Source organism: Acanthochromis polyacanthus, chromosome 23 (assembly GCF_021347895.1).
Source record: "Acanthochromis polyacanthus isolate Apoly-LR-REF ecotype Palm Island chromosome 23, KAUST_Apoly_ChrSc, whole genome shotgun sequence".
Lineage (NCBI taxonomy): Eukaryota > Metazoa > Chordata > Actinopteri > Pomacentridae > Acanthochromis > Acanthochromis polyacanthus.
In genome coordinates, this window is record NC_067135.1 from 11,085,804 (window position 1) to 11,113,500 (window position 27,697).

A 27,697-nucleotide genomic window follows, 5' to 3' on the forward strand; every position below is an offset into this window, starting at 1 on the left:
GAACCAGACAACAGCTGAAAAATTTATGAAGATGCCACTTAATAATGGCCGACCCAGAAGAGACCAAAATAAAGAGTTTTTGTGTGACAAAGTAGCACTTCCTATGCAGAAAAGCAATTATTTCCTGTATTCCTTTAAATCTGTTAATTGTGACTTAGAGGCACGTTAAGGTGCCTCCTGCTGGAGTTTTTAATTATTCTCCTTATTTTACAAGTGTTTTCTAACCTGCTTCTTCTCTTTCTGTTTCCTTCCCCAGGATGCTTTTACTGCCTGGGATGTGATATACAGGAATTTGCAAGAAACTCCTCCTCACATCGGTAAAGGTAAAGTACAATTTTTATTTGACAGCATCACACCTGATTAATAGATCCCTGATTATACATACAAGAGGTTCCACCCAGTGATGAAGAGCATTCATGTGTGCCAATCGGGCTTGTTCATGGGATGTTTATGAAGATGATTCACAATAGGTGCTCATCTTCATATGTAAATCTGCTGGACATGACTAGTAAGCCTTTCATTTCTGCCACCAGCAACAAGGAGAGTTTTTTTTTCTTTCATTTTTGGGTCGGTAACCATCCACCGAGCGTGTTTGGATTTCATTACCTGATGCAGATGATGAATTTTTTTTTTTTTTTTGGTGAAATCAAAATGCAAAGTGCAGCTGACTTCCATTTCTCTCCGCATCAAATTGTGTTGCTCCTCCGTCACTCCTTAACCGTCCTGTTGTCTTCATTCACAGGCACTAAAAAATATTGTTTCCTTGTCTCAAAATCTCAAAATTCGGCAAAAAATTCCCCAAATTTCAGAAAATTTTTCAAAACCTTCAATAAAAAATTTCAATAATTCCTTAAAAAATTCCCTTCAGTTTTATTTTTTAGAAAATCCCCCAGATTTGGTAAGAAAATTCTTGTCAGTACTTTCAAGAAATGAGTCGAAATCTTCCAATAAAATCCTCAAAATATCTAAAGTGATTACATATATGTATCAGTAAAACTTCTGATATTTTTTAAGAACATTCACAAAAAAAATCAACCAAAATTCAGCGAATTTCGCTGGATTTTGGTTGATTTTTTTTTGTGAATGTTCTTAAGAAACATTTTTAAAATGTTTTTAACGTTCTTAACCTTTCTTTTTTGCCACCAAAAAATGTTCAAAAATTTCTTGAAGATATGGACATTGGAAGTTTCACTGTGAAAATATGTATTTTGCCACATTATCCAATTTTACAACAGGTCAATTTGACCCACAGGACAACACGAGGGTTAAACCACCCAAACCTTCACCACCGGCTCGTCTGTTTGTCAATGCTGTCTTCGGCAACTCATTCGTGTTTGCTCTCTGCTTCTTGCACTTATCTTGGTTTTCCTCGCTCACTTGTCATGCCCAGCCGAAGCCCTCCACCTCCTCCTCCTACAAACCCTCTCCACACCGAATGGAGCCACTAGCCTCGGTTCCCTCCTGCGGTGAGCCTGGATTGAATTCAATTAGGGAGATTGTTTGCCCTCCAGAGTTTACTGGTGGGCTCTGTGGATGATAGCTTTGCCTGCCGACATCCCCCCACTCACTCACCTCCACACAAACATCCCCTTCCGACATCCATCTCCCCTGTTTCCCCTTCATCTGACTCCATGTGGCCGCCCCTCCTTCACTATTTTCCTAACAACTTCCTTGCAGCAGTGCTTTTTCTTTTTTGTGTGTTGGATCGTCTTTTTCAACATGATTCAGGCATAAAGTGAACAAGTCACATCACCTTTTTCTCGATAAGGCCTCATATTCTCCACCAGCTTCAGCTACATCCCAGGATAATCACACTTATTGAATTCATTTCCCCGTTTGCACGCAAATCCTTCGCAAAAAAAAAAAAAAAGGACGGTAAATGTTGCTGACACAGGAGTAACGGTCACATTAGTTGTAAGGTGAAAATATAAAATCATGCTGTCATTTGAATAACATTGAGAGCAGCAGGTGGCAGCTGTGCGTGCCACCAATGCCGCTTCCACCTTGTGATTTTTCAGACACGAAGGGAGGATCTGGTACAGACATAATGACCTTGGTCCTCGATTCTGTGTCGAAACACGTTTTCGGTGACTCGTCCTGCAACCCGCTGCTTTCCTTCAGACGTCACGCGGTGTGACCGTGTTCTGGTGCTTCTCAGAAATCAGATATTGTATTCGTGCTGAAAGATGTCAAATGAATTAAAAGCCAGGGATCGGTGTGACGGTAAATATCCTAATGCTCCCCGACATGGAATTACGACCTCCATTTGATGTACCTTCTTCTGCCTAATTTGTGGTCACTTTGGATTAAGTCGAATCTACCTCAGTTTTTGGGCAAAGTACTGCAAAAATCATACTTGACATAGACTCACAGTATTTAACATAACAGAATATTCACGTTTAGGAAGAATCATATGTTAAAGTCCTTCTCTGGTTGGTGATTTAATTTAACCCCTAAAAACTCAGTCACATACTTGGGTCATAATGGGTCATTCCATTTCAAATGCTGCTCAACCACCTCTGATTGGCTTGAAATTTAAACTACAGATATTTCTAAAGATATCTGTGACATTTTAGCTTGATATATCAAGTACTTTCTGATATCAAAAAAATCTATTTTTTTTTTAAATTGCCATGTAACCCACTTTGAGCACATTTTTAAAAGGTTTAAATGCTGAAGTTGTCCCATAGTAGTCAGGAACTATTAAAGATAAAAGCCTGAAAATTCAACTGTTATTTCTCAACATGTCATTGATTCTGAATCTGTAATGTTGGGCAAGTTGATTCAATAATCTGCAATTATGGATGAGTTAAAATATGAAAAAAATGGAATGCCATGAAAAATCTCACCTTTGAGCACACATGAACAAAAAATGTATTAATGCAGAAGTCGGTTAGTGATATTTTCTGAACCATACATATCTGCATACCACAATAATGCAAAACTAAACATATAAAATACTTTTCAATATGAAATATTTGGTCACAAAATAGCAAACACAGTTATTTTTGTTGAGTTTTCATAAATGATTGAACAAGTTGTACCACAAACACAAAAATACTGGTAGATGAAGCTTTAAAATGATCCAAAGTTTTATCTAAACTGATGCGCTTCTACTTTAATCAAATGTATCTTGGAAAGTACGAAATACATTAATCTAACATTCAACAGATCCGATTTTAAATATTGATAGTTTATGAGAAAATAGTTTTAAGCAAAGCAGAGTTGGTCGAGCAGAAGGCCAGTGATCATTTGAGATGGTATGTCTCCAATAAAAGAATCTCTTCCCACTTTATGATTTTTAAGATATAAGTTGTGTCCTCTAGAATCTACAGATCTATGAAGCGTCTGCCTTTTTCTCCAAAGCATACTCTGCTAAGACACTGTTAAACAGCCATTTTTGTTGATGCAACCAACATGCAGAGGAATGATGACGCAAGAAAGCCTGGTTCCTTGGGTTTGTTACATATTAAATCCCAAAAATATGAGTTCGCAAAAATGCTTATTTTTTCATTGATGATCTGTCTTCCGGCATTTTAAAACCTCTTATAAACATGAACATTCAGGCTTTGTTTTGTTAATGTCTCAAAGCTGGTTTGACTATAAAACTCCTTTTCAGTCACCTACGAAGCTTTGCATACCCAGCACGGTTTCCCCAAGCATCGTCCATTCAGGTTAGTCTGACCATGATGGCTCGTAAAGACTTTGCCCTGGCCAAGTTTTGGTTCTGTTATCTTAAAGCCCTGCCGTTTGTTTTCATAGTGGGATCCTGGCCGGACTTCTCCAAAGGATGCAAAGCAGGTCGTTTGAATGAAAAGCTAGCGAGATGGTTTTGGCCGGTGTCAGGAGTGTTCTTGAATTTGAATTCTCTCCAGAGGTAGTTGACTTTGCACGTCTTTGTTGTCGCGTCCTGTTACTTGGGTAACCACGGCCGGGCCGAAAGCAGGGCTGGGCTCGAGGATACCGAGCAGAGCATCGAAACTCTCTAAATGACCAAATTATTTAAAAGGCACACATTGCTTCGTGTAGTGCACGGCTGATAATGACAAATTTGTTGACCCTCTGTGCAAATTGCTGTTGTCAAGACAACAGCAACCTGCTGGAAATGTATTTGCTCAGACATGTTTGTGGACGTTTTGTCCCAATAGGCGGGCAGCTGATGTGAGAACGCTCCTGCAGCTGTATGAAAATGTCAGTTAGTCATCTCATTATGTCCATGTGGCACACTTGCCAAATTGCCTGATTGGTATTGATTTTAACCTCCACAGCTATAGCAAATTCACATATATTACTTTATTTGCTGTTAGAATCATTCGAGTGTCTCGCTTTTTTTGTTTTTTACCCATTTACGCTTGGCTGCCTCTTTTTAAATAGAATAAAAGTGGATTTGCACAATGGAACTTCACACAAGAACACTTGTTTTCATTTGTTCCGAACTTAAAGCAGCTGTAACTTTAATTATGCACTGTTGTTATGGTTTAAGGCGACATATTTATGCATGTTTTTTGGTCATGCTCCATCTCCGTGGCCAGTGTGCACATCAGTGTGCACGTACTTAATGTGCCTAATGTGGTGTTTGCTGAGACAGTGTGCACGTCCACCGCCTCCACCTTTTCTAATACAATATTCATGTAATATTCTGTTGCATTATCATAAATGCATCCATCTATGCGAGAAATATAACAATACCAATCAGTGATTCATGCTTTGACACTGTGTTTGTAATCGATATTGCAGGTATAAATAATTTAAAAGTTAGGAGGCAACAGGAATAGGTCAACATTTTAGGAAATAAGCCCGCTTTCTGTTTTTTGGCAGAACATTTATGCCATTCTCATATCTGTCTGTTAAATATGGAGATTCTGCATTGCTAGTTTAGAATTGCACAAATGTAAGAATTGCAGTTAGTTGTTTTAGTGAACATAGGCCACTAGTTGCCCTTTCACACTCAGCACAGGAAATATCCAGCATGTAATCCGCCTGAAAACAACAATGTGTTGTTTATACATTTAGGATTTGGAGCAGATTAAAGCAGACTCCATGTAACTTGTGGATTAGTGAGTTTCAGCAGTGCTGATGACTAGATTCTCTTTATTTATTTATTTTTTTATGGACAGAGCCAGGCTCGGTGTTTAATTTTATTTCCTGTCCTGCTAAATTAACTACATGCTGGGTGGAGTTAGATTTTTTTAAGCTTCTGACCTATTTACCCCCCTTTCACCCCTCCAAAAATCTGAGGAGTAATCTGGTCAGAGATCAGGATCTGAACTGATATTCGGTCAGAGTATTAGATATACTTGATACCATGTAGGGCTACATTCTACTATTGTTCTGTTGATTAGTCTGTTGGGTAATTTAAAAAGTCAATAATTAATCTAAGCAATTCATTTTTCAAAAAGCAAAATGACCCTTCAATTTAATTCATTTTTTATTTAGAAACACTCTGTCATTGTATGAAGCAACAAGTTTTTATTTACCAAGTGAAAAAGTTCAATCAGTAGCAGCTGAAAATGCTAATTTTCACTTCATTGTGCAATTGTTCTCTGACTTTGGTTTAAATTCAATGACAATACAGTTAAATGCCCTGCACGTCACGTTTACAAAATCAGGATTGTTAACCTTGTCAGCAAGTTGATTTCTCGTGATATTTGTGAGTTCACAAATCTCTCAAGAAACCATCTTGCACCGCTCCCGCATTCACTGTTCGTACAGAGCCAAGTTGGCACGGGCCAATCACGCAGCAGTATTCGTGTGTGGGGCGGGATATTCGGGTGTGAAGACGACACCAAGCGCCAGTAGATCAAAACAAACATGGCAACGGAGGACAACGATCGTGTAGATGCTGCTATTAAGTCAGTTTTCGCTGAATCTCCTATCGCTTCTTTGAAGGAAGAACAACGAGAGGCGCTTTGCGCATTTCTGGATGGTAAGGATGTTTGTGCTTTTTTACCTACGGGTTTTGGTAAGAGTTTAATCTACCAATTGGCTCCGCTTGTTGTGAAGATCCCGCGATTGGCTAAAAACCAACCTGTCAGAGGCGGGACTTACTGTTGCATTGTCCAATCCGTGCCTCTTTCCTCCGAACGGATTTACATGGAGCGGTCCCAGATTGATATTGTGAAGTACTATCAAGTACTACACAATTATTAATCTGGCTATTGCCAGGTTACAGGATTGTGGTAGTGCATGTAATTTTAATAACCGCATTCCCATCACTATTTCATAATCATTCCGTTGTCTTACAACAAAAACTGAAAAAAAATATATCAATGAGAACAGCTTCATTGGGAATTTGGCTGCATTTAAATTTGACATGTGAGCACAGGGAGTAGGAGAGAAGCAAACAGATGAATGCATTCTGTTTGCTTTTCAGGTGTTCATCCATTTTGCTGTACAGCTGTGTGATGCTATTTAAACTCTACAGAGTGAGCAAACAGACTTTTCATTTTGTGCAGGCTTGAGATTTTGGTAAACTTCTCTGGCTTTTCTGCTGCTGTCACCTCTTGTCTAAAGCGTTTCGACCTCACCTGACCAATGACTGGAGCTGAAAACCACTGACGTCATGACACAGCAGTTGTGTAATGATGATGAAAAACAGCATTTGCAACAATAAACTAAATAATAAAGACAAGATTAGCTTTTACTGATGCCACAGGGGGTAAATTTGCGGTGTTACAACAGCAAAGGTCACAGTGCAAACATGTAGGGAACATGAGTAGAAAATAAAAATAAACTGGATTCTTTCATATGTAGATATTCAGATGGTACAAATTCCCCAGGATGTGGAAAATAACAATATTGTACTTATGTATAATATTGCACAGCTTCTTCCATGAGTAGAAATACTAGTAAAGAAGTCGTACTGTTAATATAGATACATATTGCATCTATATTGCACTGATTATCTGTATTATAAAAGGCAAATACTGATATTGCACAGACTCCTCTATATGTGGAGATTTTAAATATGCAAAATATTCAGGATGCACAGGTTTGAGGGGGCTGATGTTGCACCAAAATGTAATTGCAGTTTTTCGATTCACAATGCTGGTTGATGTTTTATTTTTCGTGTCGACCTTGTAGATTATGCCGACCAATTGTTGCTGCTTTACTGAAGCTCCCAAACTGCAAACAGACAAATCCAAACTGCCCTGAATAATATCACAGGTTATTTTTGAGTTCTGCTAAAATTTCACCTCTACTTCTTGCTGAAGAACAAACCACAATCACCACATCTCTCCAACAGTTTCCTCATGTTGCCTTCTGATTTAGTTTTTTCTCCATTCAAAGTAGCACATTCGACACACGCTCACAACATTTTTTTTTTTCTATCTGCTTCCAAATTAGATCACTTGCGATGGCTCTCTGCTCTCCGATTGCTCTCTCTGATGCAATAACCTTCATGATATCTTGTAGTATGTGGTGCACGGGGATTTCCCAGTCTTGTAGCACATCTGAGATTAGAGAGAAGAATATCTGAAGTTCGTCCTTCTGTACGTGATGCAACCTCATTTCAAAATCTGTCCGGATTGTTAAAACTCCTCTAGCGTGTGTTCGACTTCACATCTCACTCTGCAGCACAATTTCCAAACGCTTTGCTGGTGAAGTGATTTCTGGAAAAGCTACATCTTTCTGTGACTATTTTCTTTCCTCTTTTCCAATCTATTGCCCGTCACAGCCCACCTCCTCAGCCTCACAGGTGACCCCTCTGAAGTCTTGACAGAGGAGGACGGTGAATTCGGACTATTTCAGGATGGGACGGGGTTACCGGGATGTTAGTGAAAGTGTCTTGTCGCGCGCCTGGCTGCTCTCCTGATACCTGCTCTGACAGTTTTTGGTGTCTTAATAAAACAACACCCTTGACAGTGAACTCGGTGCAGCAGCTCTGTGATTTCTCTCCATCATCTTCTGCCAGCTACATCTCCTCCTTGCCACGATCATTCACGCTAATGCAGATGAACAGGACGATGTCTCGGTGATTAGATTCAACCACCTCCAAGGTTCTGATCTGAAATCATCTGACATGACAGCGAAATCCAAAGACACTGCTGTTAGTTGGACTTCAAGGGATATGGTAAGCGGATGATGCAGTCAATATTGCCTGCCTCAGATGTATGTAATTGAGAGAGATGCTGAAGGTTTTTTTCATTTTTTTGGAGTCTCCTGAACTCGAGCTGCACCCCGTCCAAAACCCAGCAAGGTGTGCGGGTCCTAATCAGCTCTGTTTGATGTCTAAGGCAGCAGGGCTTTACGGAGGAGCCAAGATCTCTCAGGACATTAAGGGGGGAGAGGGAGGCAAGGGAGGAGATTACTGCTGCTTCTTTTTATAGAGGATCACTCCATCTTGTCCTTTTTAGCTCACTCATTAGTTCTCGCTTTCCCCCTGGAGGGCGATTCTCTCCGTTCTGTCTCTCACCAGGACCGAGGCCACTTCTCTCACTTTGGCAAGACCCCTGTCTGGCTATTTGTTAACCAAATATGATTCCCCGAGCTTTCTTCACAAAGTGTGGTCAGAGCTGTCTTTGGCAGGTATTGGTGATGGGGGAGGGGGAAAAAAAAGCCCAGGAGAGGTGAGGGAGACAGATGAATAATGATTGCACACACTTCCCCTTTGTTGGCAGTGGAGGCTGTGGAGCCCATGACATGCCTTTTTCTTCATTTTATTCCCTCCATTTCCCTCCCTCCCTTTGGCTAGTACCTGTGAAATCAGACATCCTTCTGCGCCCGTCAAAAAATAACCAACACTCTGACACTCTTCCACTGGCTGTCAGGGGAGTTCAGCGCCTGACAACCGGCGCACACGCTGAGGTAATCAGAACTTGTCAAATGTGAAGTGTCCTCTGCTAGGACTGAGCCTCTTCCTCGGTCCGGAACCAGAGCTTTGGCTACAGCCTAGGTGCTGCTAATGGCCTCTTTATCAACACGGATCATTAAATGCTGTCCCGCGACTGCATATTTGGCAGCGAAATTGTTGTTTAGCTGAGAAAAACGCAGAAAGATAATAGGAGCTTCTTGTTGTCGCCATCGGCCTGCTAGCTAGCTGCATGATGGAGCGATTCGTGTTCTTTCACGACCTCTCATGATTATACATCATTTTCAAGCACGCCGAATGCTGTCCTGCTTTTTTTTTCCTTAAACACATTCCCAAGTGGTTCATGAAAATTTAATTTGCATATTTGTTCTCCATATGCATCGTCTGCACCTGTGAGGGGAAGCACCTGTCTAGTAAAAATACAACCGGAGAAATTATTGATTTGCATCTGTTTATCTGGGGTGAAGCCGAGCCGCATCCCTCCTGTCAGGTCCCTCCTGTAGGCGACACGAGAGGATCCCAGAGTTGTCACTGAGCTCGTCTGTTTTTCGTCTTTTACGGGGCCTCTAAACCCTGCATAGGGGCTGCAATCTGTTTCTGCCCTCCCTTGAAATTTATTTACAGCCCCAGCTTGGCAATAAAGGCCAAAATTTATGACTTACTTTTTAATTACAAATAATGTCTTGTAGAGTTTAAGTGATGGATGGTTTAATCAATATATAGACTGTGGCTGGGCCTATGATGAACGCCGCTTTTGACAGTGTGCAGAGTAGCCTAACTTAACACTTTGTCTTTCAAAGAAATATGTTGTATTTTGTTTGGTGATGGAAGCTGAACACCGGCCCCTTATTTTGTCTTTACTGTCTCTTGCGACTCTGTCAACACTTTCCCTGCAATGTTTTCTGCACAACGAATCAGCCTCCACTGTCACACTGTATTTGGTAATTATTTTACCCCACTGAGACCCCATTGTGTTGTTGTGTGCCACATTTGCTCAGGTTTAAATAAAATAAGCATTGAAGGTGGGTTCTGGTGAATGGAAACTGACAAGCTGTAAGGAATGCAATTCTCAAAAAAAAAGTAGAGATTTTTAATGGGTAAAGTGATTTCCACTTTTTTTTTTTTTTCCTTGTCGGGTTCAGAGAAAAGAGAGAGCAGGAAAGGATTTTCAAGTAGAATAATTAAATAGGAATCAAGTCAATGGGATTTGTTTCCTGGCGCTGTGGATAATTGCGTAATATACACCAGGGATGGAATTGTGGTACTTGACAACTGAAGTTCAATTTTGTCACTTATGGCTTATTGTGAAGTGTTCAGACAGGCTTGTGCTGTGTAGGTTTTCAAACACCGAGCAGACACGGGTGGGGAAGACTTCACAACATGTACAAGTGTTAAAATGAGCTGTGATTGTACACAAGACGGCAAGTAAGGATCGATTTTATAGTCAGGAAATGTCAGGAAATTGTGAAGAATCTTCTGTATCATACAAAGGCAACTGGGGTGGTGATATGTTCTCGAGGTGTTGTAGGATTTGATGAAATGCTGAGATGAAGCGCTCTCCAGCACATTGGCAGCTCCAAAAATGTTATTTGAACACCCTTAGAAACGGGAACTTGCACATGTCCAGCTGTTTTTATTTTTGCTAGATAGCTGATGTCACCAATTACTTGACAGTCAGAATTCAATTGTTTTTCGGATGATAGACTAATTCATTATGGCTCAAAATGTACCTTTGATGGGTGATGATACCAACTAAGTGTCTTTGCCGTTGCTCCTTTTCAGCCATACAATCATATATTGCATGGTGGGACTTACCTTCACCATGGTAACCCAGAAAATGGAGGAAAGCTTCAAGCATATATTGAAAAAGTTGTATTTTAACGCAAAGAATTATTTTTTTTCGCCCTAACCAAGTAATTTTGGTGCCAACCCTTAACCAAGTTCCTACCATGTAAAAACTTCAAAAAAAAAGTTTAAGAATACTGTTATTGTGCTTAAACCCAACCAGAGAGCATGAAAAGGGTGCCAAAAATTGTATATGCAGGAAACATCCTGGATGATAACATAATTTAAAGGACATATAAGAAGGATTTAAAATTTTTGGACCTTGGTGACCTTGGTCCTTGGAAGGAGTGCAGCTTTACCTTGGTGGTAAAGTTAATAATTACTCACTCCAACTCTAAAACTCTGTTTTCCTTACTGTCATGGATTAATAATTGCAACCTGATACCTGCCTGTGGACCACCTACCTAAAAGAGAGCACTAATAGACGGGATAATCTTATCCATAGACCAACATCATATCGCCTGTCCTTGAAGGCAGCCCATAATACCTCTCTTTCCCATTGATTAGTGTTGCATTCAGTGCCCAGGGTAGGCAGAGGCCTTAATAATGGCTTTATGCTTTGTTTTCATGCTCTCTGGAATAGAATGACATAGATCCCATGCTCACGAGTCCCTCTAGTCAATGGTTAACTGTTCTGCGGTGATTCAAAGCATCCGGACTCTGTCGCAACTGACCGCTCACCTGTAGATCTTGACCTGGGTATGTTTTCAGTCCCCCACCTCTCCCCCCAAAGCCCGCCAGCCTAATTTCTGCTCTTTTCTTCCATTCCCTCATTGTGCTGACACGTATTAGCTTATCTGGCTCCTTTGTGAAACATAAGCTTGTAGATAAGTAGTATATTGGGGCCGGGGTTACTCATGTCTGTCTTGTTCATTCCTCAGAATCCTCTAATTCCCCCCAGAAACCTATTTCCCAGACTGCAGGTGGCCCGTGTTGTAACACAGAGGGCACGTCAGATCTCTGCAAAGCAAACATAGACGTTTAGTCACCACGCCTCTTTTGTATTCTCTACGAGTGCCGGTAATGCCCCGGTATGCATGTGCGCCACGAGTGCACACATGACTAATCTCAGAGACAGTGTAAAAACATGCCACTGATAGGTACGCAGCTTTACCCAGATTAACCATGAAGCCAGGAATTATTCATTTGTTGTGTTTGCCCCCTTTTTTCCTTGCCGTTTGACTGACAAATGGCATGCAGAATGTAGACTCCTGTGGGATTCTTTAGGAGTGGTTACCTTTAAGTCCACAGGTGTTTGCATTTGTGAACGTCTTGAAAGCCCGTAGCCTCCAGCGGCCTTCGGGGGCGTCTTTCTCAAAGCATGACCCAGTTCTTGCAAATTCCACATGTTCAAGAAGGAACTTATAAACCTGAGTGAGAGGAACGCCCCGAGACACCAAGCGGTCCTGATGGCTGGTCGGGGTCACCGCCGACCATGATCTCTGCGCCGGCCAGTTAATTAGGAATTACAACATGGCACAACCCCCAGGATGTTAGAATAATGAACACCTGGAAACATTGTGGAACTTGTGCACAAGTCATTGCATTAAGACTTTTGAACTCTTGTGGCCTTTATAATTGTACTGCAGCATTTCTTCACCGCTCTTCTCCATTATAGTGTCATTTTTTTTAGATTCGTTTGGAACAATTTAAAGGCACAAGGCAGCATTTTTTTTCTCTGGTGATTCCTATATGACATGTAATCTATGGTTGAAGATGCATTGATTTATTTTCAAAGTTGAGCTGCAAAATCTAATTTTATCAAGCAATTTATTAAATTGAAAGCAAGTGTTCTTGTTTGTTGTAGATCTTGAAAAGCACTTTCTATAACCCTTTTTTCACTTTGCCGACAACATGAAATCACGTCAATGACACATTTCTAGAAAATGTGACTGGAAGTAATGCAAGTAAGGGAAAGACAGATACATTGTGCAGCAATATGCCCTGTTGCAAAATCTTTCTATAAAAGTGTCCTTTTTAGGGTTCATTTGAACAATTTAAGTACAAGAGGTATTCTTATTTGACATAAAATCTTTTATATAATACAGCTGAAAATGCACTAAAACATATAATGCATGAATTAGGCTGCAAATTTGGATGATTCTTTAGCAGCGAGACTTAATTTTACCAAGCAATTGATTGAACAAAAAACAAATGCACAGCTCCGTTAATTACTGTAGAACTCACAAAGCCTTTTTTAAATTAACTTTTATCATTGTGCCACCTTTATCAAATAAAGATAAATATATACAAATCTAGAAAGTGTGACTGGATGAAATACAAGGAAGGGAAAGAGTGAATGTATTTAGCAGAGATACGCCCTGTTGCTCATGTTGTTTGGACACTTTAGCATAGCTTTTTAGGTGGTGATTCTTATTTGACATATAATCATTTAGAGAATACAGTTGGAGATGAATTGAAATATATTTACCATGGATTAAACTCCAAATAGTGATGATTGTAGATTTACCTAATTAGTTAGCAGCAAAACTTAATTTTATCAGGCAAGTTGTGAAACTGAACATTAGTGCACAGCTCTATTGTTTGCTATAGACCTCAAAAAGCCTTTTCTATTACCTTGTTTCACTGTGCCACCTTCATGAAATCAAGAAAAAGATGGAATTCTAGAAAGTGTGACTGGAAGTAATGCAAGTCAGGGAAAGAGAGAATGTATTTGCAGAGATACACTCCATTGCGCATGCTGTTTGGATGCTTTAAAGCACGGCCTAGCTATAGTGAAATCTACGTTGTCGGGTCGTAACTAGTACTCTATTTGTCTGGGAAAAACAAAGCTGTTTGTGTATTCGGCAAGGAATGCGGCACAGGTGGATCGGTTTTAGTTTCGCGGCTAAAAATACAGATCCTAAAAATTACATATCCACGCTCTCTTTTTTTGGGGAAAAAAAAAAAATCCAATTTAACCTATAATTGTCATATTGCTTTTCTGGTGCAGCTGGTGTGTTCATGCAGGGCGACAGCAATTTTATTTCATTCTCCCTGTGTATAAGACCCAGATTTGCTCCCGTCTGCCATATCATAATCATTTGGCCTGATGCCTTGATTCGAATTGGTGAGTTGTTGCACCCCGAGTAGGTGGAGTATGATACATCTGCTCACAGGCAGCATTATTTTATCAACTGCTTTTTGCAGGTCACAGTGCGACGGAGAAGGTGGTGTTTCGTTCCCCTCTCTGTCTGTGCTGGCAGTGAGTACGCCCCAGTACACTCAGTCCCTAGATGCAGTCTGGCAGGCCTAGTGAATCATCTTCCCGTCACAGGTGGGGGAAATACAACAGCGGGATTGGCAGTCCAAAGGTGGCGTCTGGCCCACTCTTGAGTGAGGTGTTTGGCTTGCTTCTGCTGGAAATGACAATGTCAGATTTTGTCGTGTAGGAGAAAGAAGGTAGTTGGGTAAGTTTTTTGTTTGTTTGTTTGTTTTATTTTTTTTTCCTCTAGCAGATTTCTTCCAACGTCCTCTGCATGTATGTATTGTTTGTGTGTTCTTTCACTGTGGATGCGCTTGTCTCTATTCTCTCTTCTTGTGCATTGAAGAGGCTGTTTCATCTGCGCTCTTGTAGGAACGTGGTTTGCGAGGGCCGCTGATCAAAGGCACAATCCTCGGGGCCAACGGCGGCCCAGTGCGAGCAGCAGATGTTTCCCGTCTCTGTTAGCACCTCAGTTAGAACTATCCTTATTTAACCGGCTTCGGCTAATGGTCCCTCGCTGGTGTCGGATACACCAGATCGCTTTTCTTCCCCCTTTGTGTGCGAAACATGGGACAGAACGTGAAACACCAGGGATATCTTGTTCCTCCCTGACACTCTCATTGTGCTCCTCTGTGAATTTCTGGCCAGAAAAATCCCTGTCACAGTAATTGGGTGTGAATGAAACACTTGCGCTTGCCTATTGTCTACAGTAGAGTCTTGCATTCAGGCCAGTGGTTAAACAAGCCAAGAGAGAGGGCAGAAAGGGATAGAGGAAAACTGGGTGTGGGTGGTAGTAGTGGTGGCTGAGGAGGGGGGGAGCCGTAGGAATTATTGTGCAAAGTGCGCAGGATCGAGGTGAAACTTCACAGGAACAGTGTGAGGAAAACGACCAACCAAAAGAAAAAAAAGGATATTGCAGCTTGCAGAAACTGAGGCAAACAAAGATGATATTAACTGCAAAGCCGTGGAAGAAGCAGTACTTTTCTAGAACATCAAGGCAAAGAAATGGTCTGCAGTATGTGAGAATAAAAAGCAATATGCTAACTCGGGCCTCGAATACAAAGAGGGCAAGCGCGTTGGGTTTAGCAGAAAAAACAGCCAGCTCAGGTCCACGCTCTTCATATGGCGTACAGGAGATTGATTGAAAGATTTGGTGGGCCTAATTGTGCTGCACCATCTGCCCAAGTTACAGAACCTGCCAGGCATGTGACAGTTTCCAACAGGCTCACTGACGAGCAGATGTGTGCAGGACTTTGTGTGTGTGCTCAGTGTGTATTTAAGCACGTCAATCTTCCTTTGCTTTGTGATCATATCTTTTTATTTTTTACTGAATTAAGACAAAAAAATCTTGAATTACAGAGACCTGACATGCAAATGCACATTCTGAAAGCATTATTTCCTCTTTTTTTTTTAACATAATTAAATCTCCTCTGTGTGGCACTGCTTTGTGTTCTTTATTATTTTGGGCTCTATCTGTGATGTTGGAGTGGTTATTGTTCCTGTCAGAATTGCTATTGATATAAAAGCCTGACAAATGTCATCTGCAACAGAGAGAATTTCCATAAATCAATCAACCGTTTCCCTCCTCATTTCCACAATGATACGGATTGCCAGTGGAATTAAACAAAGGAAACCAACAAAATGCTCTTCACAAAACTTGCATGCTAATTTATCCACTGTGTTCATTTGGTTTTCAATGAGACGGCCGAGGAAGGAGTGCAGCTATCATATGTGCTAACAAGACGGCAAAAACACACAGAAAATTCCTTAATAAATCAATGAAACCACAGAGATAAAAGGAATATATTGACATTTTGGTGGAAATAAGCTTATTGGTTTTCTTGCTGACATTTAGATGAAAAGTTCATTACTGCTCTGTGTGTGTGTGTGTGTGTGTGTGTATATATATATATATATATATATATATAATCTGCCACCTGGAGCTGGTTAGTTTAATAGCACAAAGACTGCTAGCAGCTATCCTGGTTGGTTTTGTACAGTTTAGACAGATATCTGATGACACAAGATGAGATGTGTGTTTGTTAGTGAGCCTTTTGGAATCTTTGAAATCGGGATGTTAATGATTATTCAATTAATTTGTGTTTATAATTCACCTGATTGAAAACGTATTAACTGAGATGCATATCAGAAAATGTATTGCACATTAGCTGTTGTACCTGATTGCAGTTCTGTGTTGGCAAGCAGAGTGCATTGTTGGGTTTAGCTAGCAGTGGGCACCATGACAAAGACTTATGTGATGATTAATGCTTAGCAGCCAGAGGTTATGTGTTGTAATTGAACCGAAAACTGCTAGGACAGTGCACATGAAGACCAATGGAACCTATATCTGAGCTCTAGTAGCATTGTGAGGGTTTAGCCTGCAGTGGGCACCATGACGAAGACTGATGTGGCAGTTCATGGCTTAATGCTAGACTTTGTGCATTTAACATGAGCCAGAGTCTATTAGGACAGCAATCATATGGTTGACTGACTCGTGACCAAACTGCTTGTAAAACACCTCTATCAGTACGTCGATAAAAGGACTTTTTAGTTAATTAGTTTTGACAATCAATCGATAAAACTGATAAGAATTGTCTTCGAAAATTGCTTCAAATTTGCAACCTTACTTTGTAGAGACAGCTGTGTTTTTATATAGTAATCATGCAAATCTGTAGTGAAAATTGGAACAGGACTATACATATTAGGCTTGTTTAGTAGATGTCAAGATATTCCTTTCAGTGTGAACAAAAAAATGCTCTCGTCACATATACAAAATCAATTATTTTCTTATGAATAAAGTAGCTTATATTACTAAAAAAATCTACCTCATATCCCTTATTACACTTTAATTCAAGGCACTCAGTGTTGTTTGTTGGTTGAAGTTCTTCTAGGTCAAAAACATTCTTGTAAATATAATTTTTTAGAGTGTACAACAACAAAGTTCAAAAGTACCATGTGGCTGACTAAGCATTTACATTTAACATTCAATGAAATATACATAATATTGCTAAAAATGTGTGAAAAGGACAAAGACTTAGATGCTTTGAAGGCCAAAATCTCTCTACAATCAGGTACTACAGTGCACAAAAACAAAGAGAAGGAAGCTGTTTGGTTAATGAAGCTTACAGTACACGGTTCTCTGCTTTCAGGTACAAAAACAGGGATAAGATTCACCTGAAATTGGACACCGTTGTCTTGCCAAAGGGGGGACACCAGATTAGCAAATAAGGTAATTGCATTTGCATATCAAATCACGAGCAACTATCCTTCTGCTGCTTTGTTCATGCCAGGGGTTTGATTTAGCTTCCAAGCACTGCCTGTTACTGAAGAACATTTGACATCAAAGTCTCATATATTATCTGCATTAGCCTATTAGAATAATCTATTAATCATACGAGCATACACTTAGAGATTGGTCCGTGCGCTCTTTATGTCAGTGCTAAATGCATTGAAGCCTGAGCAGTCAGGCATGTAGAAAAATACAGTTTCCAAGACTTCCATTCATTGCTATGTATAAAATCCAACTGAACTCTGTGTGAACATTTAACAGCCTTTTTCGAGTTATCAAACCCCAGTATCCGCTGCAAAAAAAAAAAGGAAGGAATATAAATGGCATGGATTTCTTGTAAATGTCCAACAGTGATCCAAGCCACTTTACATGACAATAAAGTAACTGACTAATTTGCATGCCAGGCTGGGGGTTTAATTGGTGCCAATCTTCCAGACAAAGCCAGAAATGTGGCTTCAAATGTAGAAAAAAATGTAGATAAGCTTCCATTGGGTAAATCTAGAATGAGACAGGAACCAAAATGTCAATTGTTGCCATGTTTGCATCTCCTTTTTCTTGATTTGGCAACAGAAGACAGGGGACATTGGCATGTGTTTCATATTCTGCATACTCATATCCCCCAAGTCCCTTTTGTAATTATTATTCAGTAGATGCACTGCTTGGCACAAGGACAAAAGTTTGCATAATTTATGCATGGCCGTCATCAATTTTTGAAAAATGGCCCCGGCCTTTTCTTGTGCTTTTAACTAAATAGATGCACGTCAGCCTCGGACATAAAACGACCGCAAGGAACAGAGAAAACTTTATTTATATCTTTACCTAAACTTTGAACCGATGCGGACTTATAAGAGCATATTGGGGTTGCCATGTCCAGCGCAAATAAATTTCCTCTTTTCTCCTGCCGTTCTCTCCCATCGGGATCAGGCTACAAGAGAATCTGAGAAATTTAAAAATAATACTTTGCAAGGCACTTGGCTGCCTCCTAGAGAAGTCAGCTGCTCAGATAAAGTATTTGGAGATGAGCTGGGGATGATAGCGGCGCACACTTACTCCTGGATGTGTCCCTGAGGGCTCTCACCTGAAGACTTAGAGTTATTTCCAGCAGAGTGCTCACAGGAAGAGACCCTCTGAGGAAAAAGAAAAGGGACTTTGTTGTTTCATATCCCAAGAGAAAGTGCTCTATATTTACTTTAATGAACAGGAGGACAATGTAAATAAACTGCTTTTATTCTCTCTTGTCCTCATACATCCTACTTTCCCTCGTAATCCTGCTTGTAAATGTTTTTCTGCCGCATTGTCCACCGCTGGTTTGGATTTCAGTAATCTATGGCTTGGACATTGTAATCCATTTCTGTTGCCAGAACATAGAATAGAATAGGGACATTGGATGTACTTTTTTTTTTCCTGGCTGTTTTGTTTGATGTCCTGTAAAGACGCAAATTTGGCATTTGTGCTTAAATTTCTAAATAGGCTCTGTTTAGCGGACAGGACGACCATTATCCAGAATTCTGGAGGTAAATGGCAGGATTGAATAATAAGCCCTCTGGCTCCACTGCCTGTTCTTTGAATCTCCAGTGGTTGATTATAAAAAGAAACACAGAAAAATGGTATGTTTCTCTGTTCTGTTCCGCCGCACAAAATATTCTAGGACATTTTAATCTCCAGAAATACGATTACGGTATTATATTTCCTTTATATGCTCATATTTTTCAGTCTGTTTTAACAATACTCTGTAGATTTTTATTATTTTATTCTAACGAGCTGTATTTAAATGAAAGAGATCATTAATCCTCATGATATTTGACACATTTAATCAATCTCACGGGCTCCAACAACTAATAATTTCCCTATTTAGAAGCTTAAGATTCATGATTTTGCTGTATGTTGCTGCAGTTATTTCACTAAAGACACGTTGAATGGGCTTTGTTTCCAACGCAGACTGAGCTCATTAGTTCATATTACTTTTCTCTCCATGCAGACTTAGTGTTTCATTTAAACCTGCTGTTTGCATCTGTGGAACCAATCAATAACCCAGCAGAGTGTGTTATTTGCATGGAGACGACAAAAAAAATCTAAAAAAGTTGAGCTTTTGGAAGGATGTTGCTGCACTTATTGAGGTCGCTTTGCAGCAGTTTTGCCTTTGACCTTCAACAGAGAAATATAATTAAGTGCTGTTCCTTTTATTCTTTCTTAATTTGTCCTTTTTTTCTGCAGGAAAACATATTGATCCTTTGGTTGGGAGACTTTTGGGATGTCTTACTTGACCTGCCACGACCAAAGTCTTTATTTTTGTGAAGCTTTTAGGATGCCGTGCAGATACATCTCATTTTCTTAACCTGACCTCCAGAGCTGTGGCTACCGAATACATACATACTAACCAAGCATAATATCGGGCCCTGGATAGACTCCTCTGATATCCCACTTACTCTCAGCCATCTATTCTGTTGTCAGATTTGAGCTTGACCATTTATTACAGCGTATAAAAGCTGTAATAAGAGACAGTGATGGAGGATGGCGAATACTCATTTTGTAGTGAATTTCGCTCTGAGAGAAACAATAAGTGGCAATATCACCTCACAAAGCAGAGATGAGCCACCGTTTGCAACCTTTGCTGAGGTTTGTAAGAGGAAGAAGCTTCAAAACGCCGAAAGCAATCGCTCGAGGACATATTTCTGCTCTCTTTTTTCATCTACAGACGGCTTACATTTATCCCTTTGTCCGTCAGTTTACAGACAACACTGCTGAAAGTTGATATGAAGCCATATGGCACCTCGAACCCTCCGACTACACTCGTCTAAGTGCTCCATTTTTCACACTAGCATGAGGTCCGTTTTATTTATAATTCATGTAGCGGAAGGGCGAGCTTCACACGGTAGACGGGGCATTATATGCATATTTAAACAATTTAACACCCACAAATTGCACTGCCTTGTCTCTGCTAATTCAAGATGATTTCTTTCTCTTTTTTTTCCCCCCATTTGAAAATGTGACCCAGGATATGTTGCCCTATTAGAAAGCAATAACGGATAAATAGCTCCACAGATGTATAATAAAGCAGCGCTGTGAAAGACTGCAGGCACTAAATAACTTCATTTTCAATCATTCAAATATGACACATTTGAAATTTTAAACCCAGCGTGGGTTTTCTTTTCCTCTTTTTCTTCCTTGACCGGCAGGGTGTTGCTGTGTTTATTTGCGAGAAAATCTAATCCAGTTGATAATGTTTGCATAAAGTTGAAGTATATATGCACTCAGCTGTTGTTTTCCCGTTATACACGAGCTCTATATGTGCACAGATGTACGTTCATGCTTCTCACACTCAATTTAGCATGAAACGTGAGCCAAGTTTCAGACCTCGGCTTAATAACGGCACTCTAGTGTTTAATGCGTGGGTCATGCTGTCGACGGGGTGCGACTTGCATGTGAATGAAGACATGCTTTGACCTTACCATGTGCACCTTGCAGGATTTGGTTGCAGCTGCAAGAAAAGTGAGCAAATCCCACGAACAGTAGAAAAAACAAACCCAACTTCTGCCTCCTGAGCTTGTCCCCTTAGTTACTGTTGCTAATCCTGCCAAGCTTTCTGTTCTTGACACATTATCTAGTTTACAATCGCTGCATTTAAATGCACTTGAATAACCGAGTTACAGGAGGCCTTTTCCCAATCAGCTGATTTTATTTTTTTTTTGTGGCTGTCATATAAAAGAGAAATCCGATTACTGTAATCGGTGCAGGGATTACCTGATTTTGCATAATGTGATTTGTGCAGTAACCAGGTTTGTCCCAGTAATCAGGTTACCTAAGTGCACTTTACCATGAGAATCTTGTCACAGGGACGTCAGGCTGAAACAGTCAGACCAAAGCTGCATATTTAACTCGACAAGTCTGATCCTCAGTGGCTGATAATTAACACTGACTGTAATGTAAATTTAAGTTCAGACTCTTGTTTTATTCTAATATGAAGAGAAAATTCAGCATGTCATTGAGTAATGTTGGCCTGGGTTTCTGAAGGGCAAATTTCCTGAAGAATAGTAAAGAGAAGGAGATAGTCTGCTAACGTTAGAGCGTTTTTAACACATTACCCCACAAACTAAAGTAGGCAATTAATGCTGTCCTCTATATAAGTAGTACTAGATAAATGTTAGTAGTGGGGAGACAACTTGGATAGAAATTAGGTTCAACCAACAAACTATCTTGACTTCGGAGAATTAGCTTTGCCTCTACAATTAAATGTTTTTTAAATTACAACTTACTTAATGATTTGTAGAATAAACATATACATTTTTAGGATGTTTACTCATAGAAAATTGTGTTGCTCCAACTGTTTTTTCCATGTTATTTAAAGGTAATATTTGTGTGGCATGTACTTTATTTCCATAATTATGAACAGTTTTTAAGTTGGTAAAATAGCAAAAAATAAAAAAATAAAAATAAAAAGAGTTGAAATCCTGAACTGAAAGTGAGGAAAAATGTACTTAATAAGCAAATTTCATCAAATTCACTCAACATAAATTTAATTTAAAATCAACTAATTCCTACATTTAAGTTTAAATTGCACATAATATTAAGTTGAGCAACATTATCTGACTCAGAATAATGTTTGTAACTTAAAAGGTTCATATAAATCAGAAAATTAGAAGTTCTATCATATTTTCATATTTCGTTGGTAGGAAGAGTGTACTTACACAAAAATGAATCTATGTCAGTAGCAAAATGCTGATCAGAAAAGATAAGATAATCCTTTATTAATCCCACAGCTGGGAAATTTGCAGTGTTACAGCAGCAAAGGGGATAGTGCAGAAAGTTAAGGAACATGAGCACAAAAATAATAAATCGACTCAAATGTTGTTATTGTACAGTTTCTTCTATATGTAGAATTCCAGATGTTGCACAGATTCCTCTGAATGTTGACAATAATGATATTGCACAGAAAATATATGTATAAAAGAAATTGATATTGCACGGATCCTTCTATGAGAAGATAATACTGACATTGCACCGAATCTTCTAAAACTATTGTCAATACGCAGGTCATATATTAATATATATGACCTCATTAATAGTGAAGCAGCATTGTGTCAGCAGAATGTCGCTGCTGCAGGTTTGAGCTGCTTTATATACGCTTTTCTATACAAGGACATCAGATAAATCTGAGGGTTTGTGAGATGATTAATGGGGGAGGAAGGAACAGAAACAAAACACAACAAAAACAAGCTCTGACACACAAATCGCTTCAGTTTTTAGACTTTTTCTCTAATCTTCCAAACTAATCCTTTTGGTGGGTCATTTGATCATTTGAGCACTTATTGAAATGAAAGCATGTGAGCATTTGAGCCAGACTACACACTGCTTTTTGGCTTAATCTATTCCAGTGGGCTGTATTTTTGAAGCTTGTGACTTTAAATATTGTGGAAAATCTTAATTTTTAAAGTAACTAAAGCTGTCAGATAAATGTTGTGGACTAGAGAGTGTAATATTTCCCACTGAAATGTAGTGGAGAAGAAAGAAAAAAGTAAATTGTAAATCCTAGTACAGTGTGCAGTGTTTTGTTTTTGTTTGTTTTTCAGTGTCTTGTTATTTTACAGATGTTCCTGTTTTTGTTAATTTAGAGATATTAACTTGTACAATTACAGATATTATTTTGCATGTTAATCTTTAAAAAGTAGATCAAAACTGTAAATACCATCCACATCAACAATCTGTATTTTTTTGCAAAAGTCATTACCTTAAAACTTTACTATGTATACATCAGCAAAAAATATAATTATTTTACAGATTTTTGCTATTTTTGAAATTTTTTTTAGCTGTTATTCAAGAGGTTTTCTCCATGTTAATATAATATTGTGTAAATTCACAGGTTATTTTTTACTAAAACTATGAATAATGTCCACATCAAAACTCTGAGTTTGTACAAACTAATCAATTGAGTTCTTTCTAAATGTATAATTACACTTTTTTGATTTTTCTTACTGTATTTAAACCAGATATGAATTTAAATATTTTAAGTATTTTATTTAAAAATACGTTAAATATTTTGTAACAGTTCAATTTTCCCTATTTTGTTAAGTATCACATAATATTGAGTAAAGTCACCAAAAAAGAAGAAAAAACACGCAATAATTGCAAATGAAAGTGCTCAATTTTTTATTTTTGGTGTATTTAAATCAGCGGTAAATATATTTTAAGTTCACGAATATTAGTCATTATTGTCACCAGTTTTTTTAGGTTTTCATTTTATTAAAAGGGCTTCCAGATTTTTGCCATTTTTTAGGGGATTTGAATTTTATAAAAAAAATCATTAATTTTTTAACAGTGTACCAAACTGGACTCAAGTACAATACTTGAATAAGTGCACTAGTTACTTTCTTCCCTGCTTACTACTACAGTAGATAATAAGCAATTTCGTCAGGCATGCTAATGATTGTGCCTTAAAAAAGTGCAGACCAATGCACAGTTTAATCCAAATCAGAGGTTTTTTGTGGTCTCTCTTACTCCAGCCTACACAGCAGCTCAAAGACCTGCTCCATGTAGTTTTGGTTGTAAAGCTGTGATTAGACATTGGACGTTATTGCTGTGATTCTGGTGTAAGCAGGCCACACTGACATAAGGAGCATTTACATAATACTAAAAACAAGAAGCATCTTATTCATATGCAGTAATTACTGTGTCAAAATACCTGAGGCGCCTTCCAGCAGCCTTAAATTTAGGCAAATTTTAATAAAAACTGTCATAAAATCATAATCGTTTAAGTCGGCTACATTTGAATAAACGCTTACAGTGCACATTGTTCCCGCACTAACACAGCTTTGTCTCACACAAGCCATTAGGATTTTTAAGGGATCGTCAAAGAAGCTGCACGGAGGAAAATCGCTCAGACGCGCTGAGTTATTGGTACCATTTGCGCCGAGCACCGGTGCATGGATTCGGGCCCGGATCACTGAAGTGTGCTTCAATCTGAATAATGATTCGCGGAGTCACACTGAACAGAGGACATTCTTCCGTGTCACTCCACTTAACTCGTGGCCTTTCGGTCATGGTGACAGGTTCCTGTGTTTGACAGATTGTCTGCGAGGAAACCTGTGGATATATCTTGTTGTCCTTAGCCAAAGTGAAGCCACATGTTTGAGAAGTTCCAGAGAAACATCTGAATCTGACGGCGTCCCAAACCGCTTGACATCTGCTTTATTGTGATATCTTTACTCAGAAGTAGTGTAATTATCAACCCCTCCATATTCCCTGGATCCAATTTGTGCAAGTATTGGTATCATAAAATTGCATTAGCTTTTCTCAACCTTGTTTTTGCATTATGATGATTCAGAGGAATCTTTGTAACACTCCGATTAAAGCACAGCACAGTGGGAATATGCGCATACTGGGAGTGCGTTTGGGCCTGATGGCTGATTCAGCTTCGGGGGGAGGTCAAAGCAGTCGCCGCTATATGCAGATAAGGCTGCGGTGATTGGAGCAGAAATGATTGCGATTCACGCTCGTGGGCTTTTTCTTTGCACGGTTTAGACAACAGAGGACAGGAACACAGCAGTACATGTTGCCATCATCAATCTCCTCAGAGACGCAGCCGCTGTGATGTGTCAGAAGAATGAGAGCGTCGAAGATGGGGGCGTTTAAAATTTCAGGCTTCTGTCGGTGGCGTTGGGGTACAAGACACCCACTGGAGCAGAACCAGCAGGGAGGCTCATCTCACACAGCTGATCACGTTTACATGCAAGTTATTGCAGGAAATCAGGCATGGAGGTTAAAAAAGTCACTGCTTTTATCTGTTTACTATCATGATTACTGTAAAAGTTGTCTACAAACACATGGCTAGCAACACTTTATCTTCCGAGGATGCTTCTGTTTGAGAGTTTTATGGTTTGTCTTGAATTATTTAGTTGCAAAGTGCATTGTTTTTAGGGACACTTTTGCACTTCACCTTGGCTGTATGTCCCAAAAAATCCAGCATTGTGAGTTCCTCTCAGTCTCTTAAACCATCGAAGAAATATACGTAGTTGGTTTATATACATGATGTATCAAGACTCCTGATGGTGAAAATTGAGTTTTTTCACCTTATTTACACATTTATATTGTGATTTTTAGATGCTGTATCTTCAGCAAAATGATCAGTGACGCCGTGATGAAGAATTTCCACCTTATAGCTGTGGTAACATTCTCAAAAACACAAAAATGAGGTTTCATACGTCATAAATATGAAGAATCAGTCCCAACAACTAGCAGGATGCTGTTTATGCATCATTATAAAGCTAGAATCACTTTCTGGCCCATTCCAGGATCATAACTTGCCTTTGTGTAGCGTAGAGTACATAGAGTAGTTTTGCATTGCAGAGTCATAGGTGAGCCGGTGTGCTTGAGCTGCAGCCAGGCAGGAAGTTTGTAGGTTTACATATTTGAGAAGAGGTAACAGTGTAGAGCTGGATTTTGGCAATTTTAAGGAAGAAATGGATTGTTTAATAAAAAAAAAACAACAACACATAAATATGTCACTTTGATGTACAGAGATGCATTTTAGGGGTTTAATCTGTAACCAAAGAAGGAATTTGAACTATATCGCATCACAAATCAGTATTGTTTAACGATTTAACATGCTTTAATTTAACATGTTTTAATTATGTGTGATTTGGCTCACATACAGTCACATGTTGTCTCTTTGTTCGAACAAAATCTGGTGCTTGTTCATAAATTCCATAAAAAACAGATCAGATTACTAATTTCTGACAAAAATCTTGCATCACAAATATACATTTATGCGTCCTGAAACACCTGGGAGTTGTAGTTTTTAATTTGCTCAAAAGTAAATGTTGCATGAGTTGGGGACTATTTTTAGCTTTCAGGTGTATGAATACACATCCGGCACTGTGGCGGGTGTTTACAGCAGCAAGATGGTGCAGAATTGACTGAACAAAACTGCTATCCCCATGTTGAGCTACACAGGCAATACTTTTTGGATGAAATCAGTGTTGAAGGGATTAGTTGGCATTAAGAAGACACGATTAAACCTATTTTGTAAGTTCATGTTAAAGCATGCATGCTGTAATAAAGCAAAGCTGCATTTTGAAAGTGTGATAGATTCAATAACTTGGCATTCGGAGTCTCTTTTCCTTCATTTTTAGTGTTTTAATGACTGGTAATATGAGCGTTTGTGGTGCACTGAAGGAAACTCTTCCAAGTTAAAAAGCCTCAGTCGTATATATAGTCTCAATTCCATTTAAGTGTTTAAATTTATGTGAGTCAGGTCGACTGATTCAACCCTCCCTGTTGGCTGGATCCCATTTGTCAATCTCAGTTTGGAAGTATACATCAAATTTGATGCAGCCTCTTGAGCACAAGACCGTAGCAGACTTTTTTCAGAGCGAAGGCAGGCGTTGCACTGGGAGTTCTAAGTCATCTGTTAATGAGAGATGGCCGCAATTATGCTAGTTGTGCTGCAGTTTTCATTTTTCAATTTGTGCATGTGCAGCTTTGCCAAGAGTTGCCTAACTATATCCATTCTGAAATTTCTTGACACGAGCGTAACGGTGTTGGCTGCAGCCATCATATTTCCACCCCTCCCGGTGGACATATTGGGTAATAAATATGAGATCCACCAGTAATGTCTCGCGCAGATGATGTTATTAGACTTGCCAGCCCGAGGCATCAGCTGTGTGTATTGGATGTGTGTCAGTGCCGAGGCCTCCCTTCCCTCCCCCAACTCCAGACTCCCCCCTGTGCTGAAACCAACTGGTCCAGGAATTGCGTGCCAGACTCGTGGAGAGTCCCACAGACCCGCATTGGCTCCACGTCCAAGTCGAAAGAAAAGACTCTGGCGCTGCTTTCATCATATATAAGCAAAGCAAGCTTCACAGAAAAATCAGGATTGAGGGTGTCGGAGTATGATTTGAAGGATAGAGTTTGGTTTAAAAGTCCCCCCCACACACACACTCCTGATGGCCTGTTGTGCAGCTTGAATAACATTCCAGTGTCGGATTGATACAAAAATGAAATGAGGGGAATGAAAAGGGATGGAGTGGGCTGGAAAGTCCCCCTTTGGCTGAGCTTTGGGTTCCCCACTGGAGGCGGCTGCCAGGACTCCCCAGAATTGGAGTCAATATTGTTCAGCTTGAGAGCGGACGGGATCAAAGAGGATCACCAGTGATACAAAAGAAAAGAAAAAAAGCATTGTGATTGGTATCAGTGTCAAAATGATTGGACACCATGAATCAGTACGTGAGCTCGAGATTTACCAAATTTCTATCAAAATTAATGCAGATGAAGATTGTGGTGTCAGTTTTTCGTGTTTTAGATTTTATTTGCAAAATACTACATTGTTTAATTTGGTTCACTCAACGCTAAAAGTCCAAGCTAGCAACTGTGATGTTTAGCATAGTGACATTTTGAGATAAATGCTAGCATGCTAATATGATAACTGTGTCATTGCATGTGCATTTTGTACAAAATGTAAAGCTCTGTGCATTTACAGACATAATAAAACATAAATAAAATACACAACTAGCCAAAGAATAAAACTGTAAGTTCCTAAAACCAAGTGTTAACG

General features: G+C 39.4%; 1 protein-coding gene across 7 annotated transcripts in view; it reads left to right on the plus strand.

Annotated features, from left to right (window-relative positions):
* LOC110962602 (adhesion G protein-coupled receptor L3-like) overlaps positions 1-27,697 on the plus strand; it is a 266,798-nt gene that overhangs the window by 26,326 nt on the left and 212,775 nt on the right. For 6 of the 7 annotated variants that reach the window (XM_051943682.1, XM_051943683.1, XM_051943677.1 and 3 more), the window contains exon 2: positions 257-323. The gene's annotated coding sequence lies outside the window, so the exon portion shown is untranslated. Of the gene's footprint in view, positions 1-256; positions 324-17,011; positions 17,092-27,697 lie in introns of all 7 variants that reach the window. The other variant, XM_051943678.1, reaches the window with a different exon arrangement.